This window comes from Calidris pugnax, unplaced genomic scaffold (assembly GCF_001431845.1).
Source record: "Calidris pugnax isolate Ruff unplaced genomic scaffold, ASM143184v1 scaffold18, whole genome shotgun sequence".
NCBI lineage: Eukaryota > Metazoa > Chordata > Aves > Charadriiformes > Scolopacidae > Calidris > Calidris pugnax.
This window is the reverse complement of record NW_015090812.1, coordinates 14143952-14156416: the sequence shown is the minus strand read 5'-3', so window position 1 is coordinate 14156416 and position 12465 is coordinate 14143952. Positions and strand designations below refer to the sequence as shown.

The 12465-nt window shown below is 39.2% G+C and overlaps 1 long non-coding RNA gene across 1 annotated transcript; it reads right to left on the bottom strand.

Annotated features, from left to right (window-relative positions):
• Positions 1-1689: 1689 nt before the first annotated feature.
• On the bottom strand, positions 1690-10521 carry LOC106886304. Its single transcript, XR_001411624.1, has 6 exons — positions 10321-10521; positions 9182-9251; positions 7848-7905; positions 5372-6114; positions 4761-4842; positions 1690-2507 (listed from the first exon to the last, which is right to left on the bottom strand). It is a non-coding gene; the product is annotated as an uncharacterized LOC106886304 (long non-coding RNA).
• Between the last annotated feature and the right edge of the window lie 1944 nt (positions 10522-12465).

Sequence of the window (12465 nt, the reverse complement as noted above, 5' to 3'; positions counted from 1 at the left end):
GGCCGCGCGCTGCCCCAACTGCCGCCCGCTGAGGGGGCGCCGGCGGGGCCGCGCCTCAGGGCGGCCGCCGTGAGGGCCGAGGGGGAAACCGCGGTCTTTCAAGCCAAGCGCGGGTGCCTTCGGTGCGCCAAGGAGGCATGGCTGAGCGCTGGCGGCCGCTGGCCTAGTCCTCCTCCGGCAGCTCTCGCCACGGGGCTGAGAGGCGTCGGAGGGCGTGGGCTGCCTCCCTCGGGCCTGCCGGAGAGCGGGCAGTGCTGTCGGTGTAGCCTGCCGCCTCCCTGCAGGTAGCCGCGAAATGGCCAAGCTAATTGCTCAGCAGGCAGCAGACCTTGAGATAAGATGGGAGGATTTAATACAAATTGCTACTGCGGCGTAACCTATAATCAGGCTTAAGAATATCAAAATGGGAACCTTGGAACAAACATGACACACCAATGGATTTACATAAACGATAGCAGCGTCCTGATGCAGTAGGGTTTTTGCACGTGCACACCTTTCACATTCAGACATTTCCTCACGTTGGGGAGCAACTGCTTAAAAGGAACCATTGTTTTCTTTGATGGTAATGTTCCTGAAAATCGGTTTAATTCCATTAAAGCCTCTTGAAACTTTTTTGTTAAACAAGAACCCCTACAATAATTAAAGAGGTTTCATTCATGTAAAGCTAGGAATTAGGGTTTCTGGTCCTGCATTGATTTTCTAGCTTAGAGGTGTGCAAGTGTTGCTGCACAGTGAAGAATATACTCTTTCATAGATACTGAATACTTGAGGGTTTTGAGGGGCCTGGGCGAAATTTTAATCTCAGACTGCAAAATTCTGACCCTCTGTGGGACTGATTAGTTCCAGTTGTGCCAAGGATTGTTGCTAAACTTGGAACAGGTCTACTAATTTTATATACAAATACGATTTTGCGTTACTGAGTTTCTCATACTAGAAAAATGGAAAAGAAATCTGCTAACAAACAGATGAAGATAATGGAAAAAACCTAGGAACAACATTAAGTAGACAGCGTTTCAAACCTGCTTCTGTCTTATGAACAAATAATTCTGTAACTTCACTTGCTTCACTGAGGTTATTTCTGCTTAACACAGATGTAAATGAAAGATCAAAGACCTCATTATGCACAATCCCATATTTTTCTGGCCTCGCTCCCATTTTTGTCAAGAGAAAATATTTCAGCTATCCTTAGTGCCTTTAGGACAAGTAGTTTCCATGGTAATTAAGGTTTGGGGGATTTAGTGGAGACCATGTTAACTGAGGACTTTCAGTAACTTTCTCTTACTATGTGATTCAAATATCAGCAATTGCAAGGGTATCTCTAAAAGTCATTAGAGATTTTCATCACTGCTGGTAGCAGAGCTAACAGGGAGTCCTAAGTTATTTGTAGTTTCAGTCGGGATCATTGCAAACTGATGTGCAGCGTAATGGTGTGAAGCTTACTGAATGCTTACATGTGGAAAAAAACTCACATTATTTTTCTCCCTCCCAGCAAGAGGGAAGACAACCTCCCAATATTATTCAGAGGCTTTTCTTCCAAGGGTTCGCAGGAACAAAATAATGATACACAATAATGCAAGAACTTCCTAGGGCAGGGGAGGGGCAATAAAAGGACACCAGTAACACATTGTGGACTTGGTGAAAATAAGATCACTAACAAAATACAATTATAACTTCAATAGAAGGCCCAACTAATAAATACATGCATAGCATTAGTTTAATTTCTTCACAGAGAAGGTTCCAGGGTCTTGCTTATTTTAGTTATGAACTCTGTTCTGTGCAAATAACATCTTAACCAGAATACTCTTTTTTTACAACTCATGTAGCCTTGCCAGGAAACCATCTTTTGGAAAAAACTGGTTAAAAAACAGGTTAAAAAGACCTAACAAAACACAAACAACAACAGCAACAACAAAAAACCTCACAAACAAACAAACAGAAAGCACCAGTAGCTTTGATTTATGTAAGCCAACAAGTAAGTTCTCCAGTGGAGAGTGATGAGTGAAAACATTTATTCCATGTCAGCACTAAGGAATTTTGGAGGAAACCTTCCTGTAAGTTACCACTGACCCAGCTGCAGTAGTGGAAGTGTCATTCTGAGTTGTATTGATAGAGGGCTGAAATTTTTTGCTCTTCTGTCATTTTAAACAATTGAAAAATATCTTGGGATTAAGTTGAAAGGACAAAAATTCAGCTGGGGAAAAGAAATTAAGTTAGAAAATATTTATGGTAGGAGATGAGAGAAGCGGGTACGGTGCCTCTGGATTCAAGAATTAGAGAACTGAGTGGGTTTTTTGTTTTTAAATGTAATAACCAACATTTTGCTATTTTCCTGTTTTGTTTTTCTTAATTTCATTACCTGAAGTGTCCTGGTTTAAGGTTTAGTGGCCAGCCCAGCGCAAACCGTCATGACATGAAGGTAGACAGGATGCACTACTTATCTTCAAGATTCATTGTACTGGAAATAGTGTTCTAGAAAATGCAGTGCTCCAAACCAAACAAACCGTTGTCTATGTTGGAAGAGAGAAAAAGAAAACAAAAAGTTGTTGTATACGTTTTTAAAATTGATTCTTTGTGGTTGTTGTTAAAACAAAGAACCACCAATTGTTAATAGTAATTTGAAGTTCACTAGATGAGCACAGTTTCTGTAAAGTAGTGTCTCATTTCTAAGGATTCTTGGTGTGTTAGTAGAGTAGAGGACAAGGAAGAAGTGACTGATTTTCCTCTAGGACAAAATTCCCAAAGTTACGCAGTTGAAAACAGTATTATCATGGATCTAAAGCTGGTGAGGAGAGGGGAAATACCAGGAACAGGAGATCACAACAAAACATGAGTAAGAAGTGAGGTGGCTCAAGGTTACCTCAAGGACTGGCTTTCCTGAGGTCCACATTTATGGCACTCAAAACATTCTGCAGGGTCCCTAAGCCCCTGAACTTCCTGTTGGTGGTGGAGAATATATCTAAACTGTAGAAGCTGGCGCTATGTACTGGTAGTCAAGCGAAGTCAGAGAGGCTCCTACGTTTAAACAGCAGAAGGCAACATAGAGCAGAAATACGAGTTGGGGCCTTGGAGTCTGGTTGCTGCTCTTGCAGCAAGGCATCCTTTGTTCAGCTGCCCAGGAGGGCTAACTGGCAGGAGCAGATTGCTGAACTAAGACAAGTGTACTCTTCTTATTCTTGCATTCAAAGCTAGATCTCCCATCCCTTTGTGGTGCTGTGTGGATACCCCAAAGCTCTGGTTTTTGTTATGCTTGTAAGCAGCTCAGCCTTGAGGCTGCAGAGCAGTTTGTACAGCTTTGATCACGTCTGAACCTTAGCAGGCCCCTCAACATAGGTGTTCTTCACACTTTTGCTTGCAGCTCCTCTCTCGTAGGCATTCTCATGTCTAACAGCACTGACTGTGCAGCAAAGTTAATGATAGTAGCTTTCCTTAACTGGTAGTTCAAAAGTTAAGGTATTCATGTTTGATACAGAAGACAGGACTTTCCAGCCTCTAGAGATTGAAAGTAACATCTTTCCTTTCAATGGAACAATCAAACCACAAGCCTGCAGGTTTTTCAGAGGTGAGAACTTTCTCCACTCTTCCAACTGAAGCAATTGCTATGTGCAGAGTGAGATACAGAAAATGCTGGACCAAATAGCTGGTGGCTGGGGCATTCTTCCTGAAAGGAAGGAATACTGGATTCTGGGCCAGGTCTCAACATTCTCCCTGTAGTTTATTTTTTCAAGTTACACAGAAAAGCAGAAACAAGTTACAGAGAATGGATTGTAAACCAGGTTTGGTCTCTAGGTGTGTGCCCTCATCACTGGGCTGGATCCTTTTACGGCCTGGTGCTTTTTTGCACAGTGAAGAAAGGGTAGCATGGTCTCACCAGGGTGGACTATTCAGAGAGTGGTAGGCCATGCTCCACGTGGCAGGGGAATCTGCATTTCAGCCCACATCTCTCTAACTGAGGAAGGAATTGAACATGGGCCCAACACAACACGCTGTCATATGAAAGATGGCCATCTATACCATCACTTTCTGAGAGAAAGCCTGCTTTGTATTTTGCTGAGAGCTTAGGCCTGTGATGCTTATTGAGTGTTATTGTACCAAGCCATCTGCGATCTCTGCTGTAGAAAAGCCTCTTGTTCATCCAGCTAGGCATAAGCATGAAATACATGCTGAACTGTTTAGCTCTTTCCAGACCAGGAATACCCAGAGCTGTTCCTCCAGGGGACCATTATGTAGGGGAGCAAAGTAAAATTAAAAGGTGCCTATGCGGGAGCTGCGTGGGTGGCTTTCAAGATCATCTGTTTGAGACTTTCAGGCCTGCATTCCTTAGTGGATCTTGTTTACAGTCTTCAATTTCAATATTTTCAATCACCTAGGGCAAGCTCTCTAATGGATAAAATTGGGTTCGTGCTCAATAAAGTGGGGTATTATTTAACATTTCAGGATGAACACTAGATCTTAATATGTGCTCCCACTGCCTGTCCTCATCCCATAACTCAACACAAAAATTAAATTTTTTCATATGCTTTCTTGGGTTACTCTTCTTTACAGTAACTGAGCTGTGTACAAACATTTAGGTGCTTATTGGAAAGAAGGCATTATGTCCATTATGCAGATGGGAAAATTAAACAAGTTTGACATAACAAAATTTATCAAATGTATCTATGAATTTAGAATGCCCAATGTAAGATGCCCAAAGCTGGATATTTTGAAAATAATTAGCACCGTATGTTCAAACTACAAATGTGTTCAATAAAGTTCACAATTACCTTCACCATGCTCAGGATCATTCTAGATGTCAGATTCCAGATATATTAAGTTCAATAAGGAATGCAGACTCAGTGTCTGTCCCTAAAATGAAGTTAAAGTTTGTTATACGACAGGTGAATGAGGAGACCAAATGAACTTTTCTTAGTCAGTTTTCATTCTGTAGTACCCTGGCTTTTGAGAGTTTCTTTATGATCTTTGTGCTTTTTATGGCTTTTGTGTAAAAAGTCCTAAGGTTTAAAAAAGCCAACAATGGTAAAAAAAAGCAAAGGTCCCTCTGAATAACAGCTTGCTCTTCCAGAGGATTGACACTCCCACCCCCAACAGGTATCACACCAGAACGTGCTGGGAGTGCACTCTCTTACCTCATCTAGGTCACTAATAAGGACATTAAGAGCTTTGGCCCACATATGGGTCCCTGAGGAACACCACGAGTAACCAGTCACATTTTGGTGGACTTTGCACTGCTGATCAACACCCATTGTACTCTGTATCCCAGCCAATTACCCACCAACCTTGTGGTACATTTTTCCACTCTGTATTTCACCAGTTTAAGGGTAGTGTGAGAGACCATGTTGAAGGCCTCCCCAAAGTCAAGATAAATGGCACGCACCGCTCTTCCTCCTCTGCTGAGCCAGCTGTCCCATCGAAGGTTTGCCTTGGAAAAGTCACATTACACCAGCTGTTCTTAGTCATCTTTGTGTCCCTCAGGTGCTTGGAAATGTCTTCCATGAGTATTTGCTCCATAGTCGTCCTGGGGACGGAGGTGAGGCTGACAGACCTGTAGTTCCCTGGCTCTTTCATCCTGCCCTTCTTGATGTTGCAGCTTAGTGTAACCCTCTTGCTGTACCATGTGAAGAGCAGTGATTACTGATGCATTTAAATGGTCTGTGTCTAACATCTCGTAATCTGTACATCAATGTATGTGTTAAAGAAGAAGTCATCAAGCATTTGGAGGCCTGAGAGACCGAAACTTAAATGATCTAAGGAAAAATGAAGCATTTTAAAAATAAGGTATTTTATGTGGTATTCTTGCAAATCTATTCTTTAAAAATTGTGGAAATTCCATAGCCTGCTGCATGTGAGTGTCCAGTTTTAAAGCTCATTGGAGTTTAAAATAATGACTTTACAGCTGCTTTATATATGGATGTCAACATGATCTTAACCATGTAGTTATAACCGACATTACAATAATTCCTTCCCACAGGACCTATCACAATGGCATAGCTGGCCATTATCCTAATCTGGGCAGATCACCCTGATGAGTACTGGGTGTTTGATTTCCTACAAGTCTGTCAGCACTTCTGGTTAGGTAGTAGATTAAAATTACTAGATAATGCATTCATTGTATGTAAGCTGGAAAAAAAAAAAAAGAAAAGATAAATGAGTTTGCTGGAGCTTCAAGTGCCTAGTGCTGAAAACTGGAATACATCCCCAAATATAAATTCTATAAACAAGAAAATTGTAATTTGAGACATTTACACTTTTTGAGAAGTTTTATCCAATAGCTACCCATCGCACAGTACTGAAGAAGCATCTACTGTTTCCAGACTGGGATTTTGCTGCTTCTGGAGATCACTACCCTTTTCTAAAGAATTATCCGGTAAAAGGGAAGGTAGCCAATGGCAACCTTTCATCAACTTTGTGGGTATGTAGAAAAACTGGTGTTTCTTGGGGGGTGTGGTCCTCTCTGTAGGAAGTAATGCTAGTATCTTTCTGCTAGTGGCAATTACACGTAGCTTGGGCTACCTTAATAAAACATTCCTTCACGTACTGAGGAAGAAAGAGTTTATCTAGCATTAGAATATGACTCATTTCTAGCCAGATATTTTTCAGAAGATGCTACCTTGTGTTTTCATTTCATTTATCAACTTCCTGTTTTTTTATATTAAAGCATATTTGTACTGTAGTGGAATAATTTCTATGTAATAAATAGCACTTAGTATAGAAAATAATTTTATTTCTTTTTCTGCTTGCAGGTTGCCCACAGATATCTAAGAATTTTCTTCTTTTCCAAAATTATTGCAATGTAACTTACAGGTGTTAATATAGCAATAAGGTAACTATAGTGTTACACCGTGAAATACCTCAAGCGAATCTTTTGTTCCCCTTGCAGATCACTCTTAACTCCATGGTATCAACACACGTTATCAAAAATTAAGCAAAGCATGATGCTTAAATATTCTTCTATTTTAATACTTTTCAGTGTGTGGCTATTTTACTCTTTTGCCCTTAGTAGATGCTTTACATTTTAAATTGGGAAAAATAGTTAGGACTCTTTTCTACTTGGCATTATTGATAAGTCAGAAGTAGTTATAAATGACCAGTAATACCTATTCATTTTCAAATTTTTAAAATAATATTTGCGAAAGAAACAGAAGTTGTGAAGTGATTCATGATAACGATTTATTCCACAGTGTTACCAGAATCTTTGGTAAGATGAGCTAACTTGAACAATGTGCATTTTAATATAGTTAAGTGCAGGCTAATATTTCTAGGAAAGAAAAATGTAGATCAGTTATCTGATAGTGGACTGCATTATGAAAAACAGTGATACAGAAAAGCAATTAAGAGCACACAGAAATTCTATCCTTGAGGATAAATGTGAGAGCACACAGTACCAAGAGGGATTTTGTTGGTGAAGCACTATGTCTTGGCCTGATACCGAGACAAAAATTGAGAAACCGGTTAAGCAGAACTATATGGGTTGATCTGGGGTCTAGAAGAGGCTTGAAAAGTTTAAACTTTTTAGCCCTCAATGAATCATATAAGAGATAAGTCACCCGGAATTACATAAGTAAAGAGAATAATTGCATTAGAAAACTTCAGTTTAGCAAACAAATCTTTTAAAAGATTTAGTGTTTGAAAGCTGAGCTAAAAGACATTTTTTGATTTAAAAAAAAAACAACAACCAAAACAAAACAAAAAATCCCTTAGGCTAACTAAGCCTTGGAAAACATGTAAATAGATAGGCCTGTAAAGTATTCCTCGTCACCTGAAATCTTTAAATCAAGCAGGTGGATTATTTCCAAAGGAAGTGTTCTAGCTCCAACAGAAATTACATAGACATCACTTGAGCTAATTGTCACCTGTACTGTGCAAAAGGTCAGGCTGGAGAATCACGGTGCTTTCTTCTGGTCTGAAAACCTGTGGTGATATAAAACATCAAAATGGAGAAAAAAAGACTCTTTAAAATGTTTTATAAGAATTTTAGAATATCTGCCATAATATTCATATAGTATATGGTTGGAGATTGCAATGAATGCATTTTTTTAAATAAATGCATTTTTTAAAATAATTTAAGTTAGCAGACATATTACAGTTTGGTTTTTTTTTTTTCCTGTTTGTATTGATTATTTTTGATGAATAGTCAATAGAATTGCAGTATCTCTCTTATTTTAGGCTACCTATCCCCTTCCCCCTGATAAGATACTATTTTCTTTCTTTACTGGTTTATCAAATCTTTTAAGACTGATATTTCTATGCTGGGTGTTCAACTCAGGATAACTTTTTGGAAACCATATTTCTATATTGGGTAGCGAACATTAACAATATCAAAAGCAAAAGGACTAAAGTTAATAAAAACAAATTCTAATGCAAGAAGTAGTTCTGAAATACTAGACCGATTGGTGGGATAATTTGGAAATTCACCAAGGAGATTTCTCTTCTATTTTATATTATAAACTCTCTGTGGCAGAACTTTTTTTCTTATGTGTTGACAAAATGTGAACACGGTTTCGGACATTTATAAGTGCTAATCACAAAATAACAAAGGTAATGAACATTGTAAGACATTTAACTGGCAACACATAGTAATCCCAGTGTCAGATAACCTCTTTTTTTTTTTTCCAGTATGCATATGTAGCTCTTATTAATGAAACTCAAGCTGCACCTAATTACTAGTAACAGAAAATCACTGGCATTTACCTCCCACATACAGAGCCACACCTTGCCCTCCAGGAAATCCAGAGAGCTTCCCAAGAACTATCCCTAGCTCTGGCCTAGATTTCAGCCTCTTCTACAGCGTTTTACAGTAGAAGCTTGTCAGAGCCAATCCTGTCTGGTGCACAGGGGTTGACTGAGCACAGAAATTAAATTCATCATGAAATCTGGTCTTAAGTTAGACCTTTTATTACAGTTGCTCTTTTGCTTGGTCTGTATGGCCCAGCAAATTTGGTGTTCTACCCTACACAGACTGATGCCAAAGACTATCTCTGTTCCTTACAGTAAAAGACAGAACAGAATCAAAAGCACCATTTCAGTAAAAGTTACTGTACAAGATGGCAAGAAAGAATTAGCTAAGATAATATTTTCCTTTGTCTATATTTCCAATTTGATCACATTTTCCTCCAGTTTGGGAAAATACTTTATTTCCTAAATTTGTGTGGGATTATTTAAGAAAGAGAAGGTACAACATGGTTACCTGTGGCAGGAGAGGGTTAGGCTGGTTCAAGCTCTAGCCTTTTATTTCACCAGGAGAGTTTTAAATGCATCTGAAAAGAAATGACAGCATTTAGTCTGATACCAGGATTGTATCCCTCAGCTGACAGTGCAGCTGGTCACGGCCCCTGTAATTCAATTTCAAATGTAAATGTGCAGTACTAGTGCCAGTAAGGGATTCAGGAACCCTGTCCTGTCCTGAGTTTCGATCCTCACAAATGCTTCATAGATAACCACTGATGAGTCCCATTGCACCTCATTCTTCTACAAAATTAGTGTGAAAGCATTTTTGCCTTATAGGGATAAATAAGCAGAACATATATTCTAGAAAGAAAAACAACAGCCCGGCAAACCACACAGGGAGTCCTCTCCTGGGAAGCAGAGTTGCTGAAAAGGAGTTGGAAACTGATAGACCACCATCGCTACTTCTCTGCCATGGTGACTAGAATAGGGAATATAGTTCTTGATTGCCCAAGAAAGTAAATACTAAGAAAGAATAGAGAGGTTTATACTTCCTCTGTATATGGCACTGATGCAAGGCAAATTGGAATGCTGTACATGGGGTTTGTGTCCTAAATTCAAAAAGGGTGATGAAAAATTAGAGGGATCTCATAGAACAGACATGAGACATGATTAAAGGATTAGGCTACTCTCCTAATAAGGGGCTCAAGGAGTTCCACTATTTAACTTATCAAAGAGAAAGTTAATGGGGGCCCTTTACATACCTTTCTATGTAGTAAATACCCATTTTAAAATACATGGCTTCGCTCTAGCAGACAAAGATTCAAGACCTGCAATCTTAATTTATAGTTACCCATAATTAACCATTGAGAGGGTTACCAAGAATTATGGTAACTTTTCTGTTGATATTTATATCAAGATATGATGTTTCCCCCTTAAAATGATAAAATCTAGTTCAGACAGGAACTATTTCAGGGAAATCTGCTCTCCATTATACAGGAAGTCAGACTAGAAGATCACACAGTTCACTTTAGGCTTTGTAATCTGTTAATTAAATAGTTTATATACATTCCATTTAATTGTTTCTGTGATTATTAATAAATAGTATTTTTAATGTTTCATGTTTGACTGCAGCCTCACCTAATCTCAATTATTTCTTACCGTATGTGGGTGGTGGGACTTTGTCATCCTACCAGCACCTCCACCTTCATCCCTACGGGTTGCATCATTGTCTTGTTACACAACCTGCAGGGCTGATATTGTTGATACGGTGCCAACCACAGAATCGTTGAGAGATGGTGTGATGGTGTTGCTGGAGATCCCAACAAAACTGCTCTAGATCGTGCACGCAAGTTATTTATCAATATGAAGTTCTGTTGTATTTTTTTAAAACTTAACTAGAATATAGTGCTCAGAGGATTGTAGTCTCTTTGCAGATCTCTCCTGAGGACTTTCAGCACATAATTCTAGATTTTTTTTACAAATAAATTTATAGTTTTCCAGGCTGAGGCTGATATTTAAAATTTTGTTCGCACTTGTTTATGCAACTGTATTTTGCTTGGTAGTCCTGGGAACAGACTGCCACCCTGACAGGGACGAACATCACCGCATCCCTTGGCCATGCTGTTGTTTCTCTGGGCAATCCTCCAGCTTTCCATGGAGAGCAGTCCCTGAGGAAGCAGTCCATCTTTTTGGTGACACAATGTTTTGCTTTCCTTTGGGCTCAGGATCTTTCATTCTATTATGCCTGTTAGCAGAAATTAAATAGCAAGATATCAGTCTGGTACCCTCACCTGCTGGCTGTATTTCTAGGTATTATCCTGCCTTAGGAAGAGGCAGGCATTCTGAAGCAAGGATAATCTTGTGACTAATAATGTATTAAACTCAGAGAAATTGTCCAGGAGCAGAACTTGCAGTAGTATACTGGAAAGGAACCCACAGAAGGAAGGAACTGAATGGTTTGAGTCTGTTAACAGTAAACACTCTTTATCCCTCCACCCATAGGCATACATCTTACTTGTACCACTACTACACATCCTAGACCAAATGTGAGAACCATAACACTTCAGGGAGCTAAATACATACAACGCCCATGGCAGAATTAAGTTCTGGGACAGAGCGTTTGGTTTTTTTTTTAATGAGCCTAAAGAAGAAAAAAAAACACAAGTGGGAGTTACTGTAACCTGCAATGGGGGGAAATGGCTGAGCTGCATGGAAAGCCAATCATTTGGTAGAGTCTGGGGCATCTGCAATGACAACCTCCTTCTGGGAGTATTTAAAACAGAAAAATCAAAGCAGTAACAGATACAAACCTGTATCAGCAATGAAAGAAATAGCATGTGGGTTTTTTCTTGAAGAACAAAAAACATGAGTTCTAATTGAGAATATAATCAAAAAAGTGTCTACGTGTGAAATATATTAAAGGCTTATGCCTTTGAATCTATTAGGTCCAATTTGCAAGACTTGAGAATTTGCCAATTGCATCATTTTCAGTTACAATTATGAGATTACTGTCAAGAAAAGCTGACTTTCATTTTTGAAGCCAAATCCTGAGAAGATACTGGAAAATCAGGACTCACCCTCAGTATTTCTGATCATCCTTTAACAGTTTCTTCTGATGGAGTAATACTGGTAGCACAATAGCTTTGCTAGAGAGCTTTTGAAAACTGGTCTCTCAAGCTTAGAAAATCTGTGTGAAGGAAGTAATGGTTATCATTCAAGCTTGACGCCAGACTCTAATTGTTACTTCAAACACAGCAAGAACACAGCACCAACAGGATATTTATTTATTTTTTTAAATCTCTTTGGTACGCTGTAATAGCTACACCTACATCCTCTTAGAAGAAACACATTTTTGTTCTCCTGAATACTTTGTACAAATATTTATTAATTTGTGCGGTGCATTCATAAATTTAGAGTCCAGAGTTTAACTCTTCTAGTTTTTCACTCAGTTGATCTTACTGTCATGCTTCATACAGCGCTGCATCTAAATTACGCTAGACTTACTTCAAAAGCTGTTAGCCCTTGAAGTTTCCCTTGCTTAGGGAAGGAAGATACTGTGCTTATGGTATACGTGGCAGGGGCCATGAAGCTGCTCTGTTTCACTTTGCCTTTACCACATTGGTTTAACTGATCTAATCAAATTGTTTGTGCTCAACAGCGTTATGTTTACGAGTGTCTCTGGATCCCACAAAGCACTGGGCCCATATACCCAGAGAAGACGGGGACTGTGAAATAAAAATTAGTTTCTTACCCGCAATACTGTGTTTCATCTTCATTGCACAATCTGTCTACTGACAGTCATTT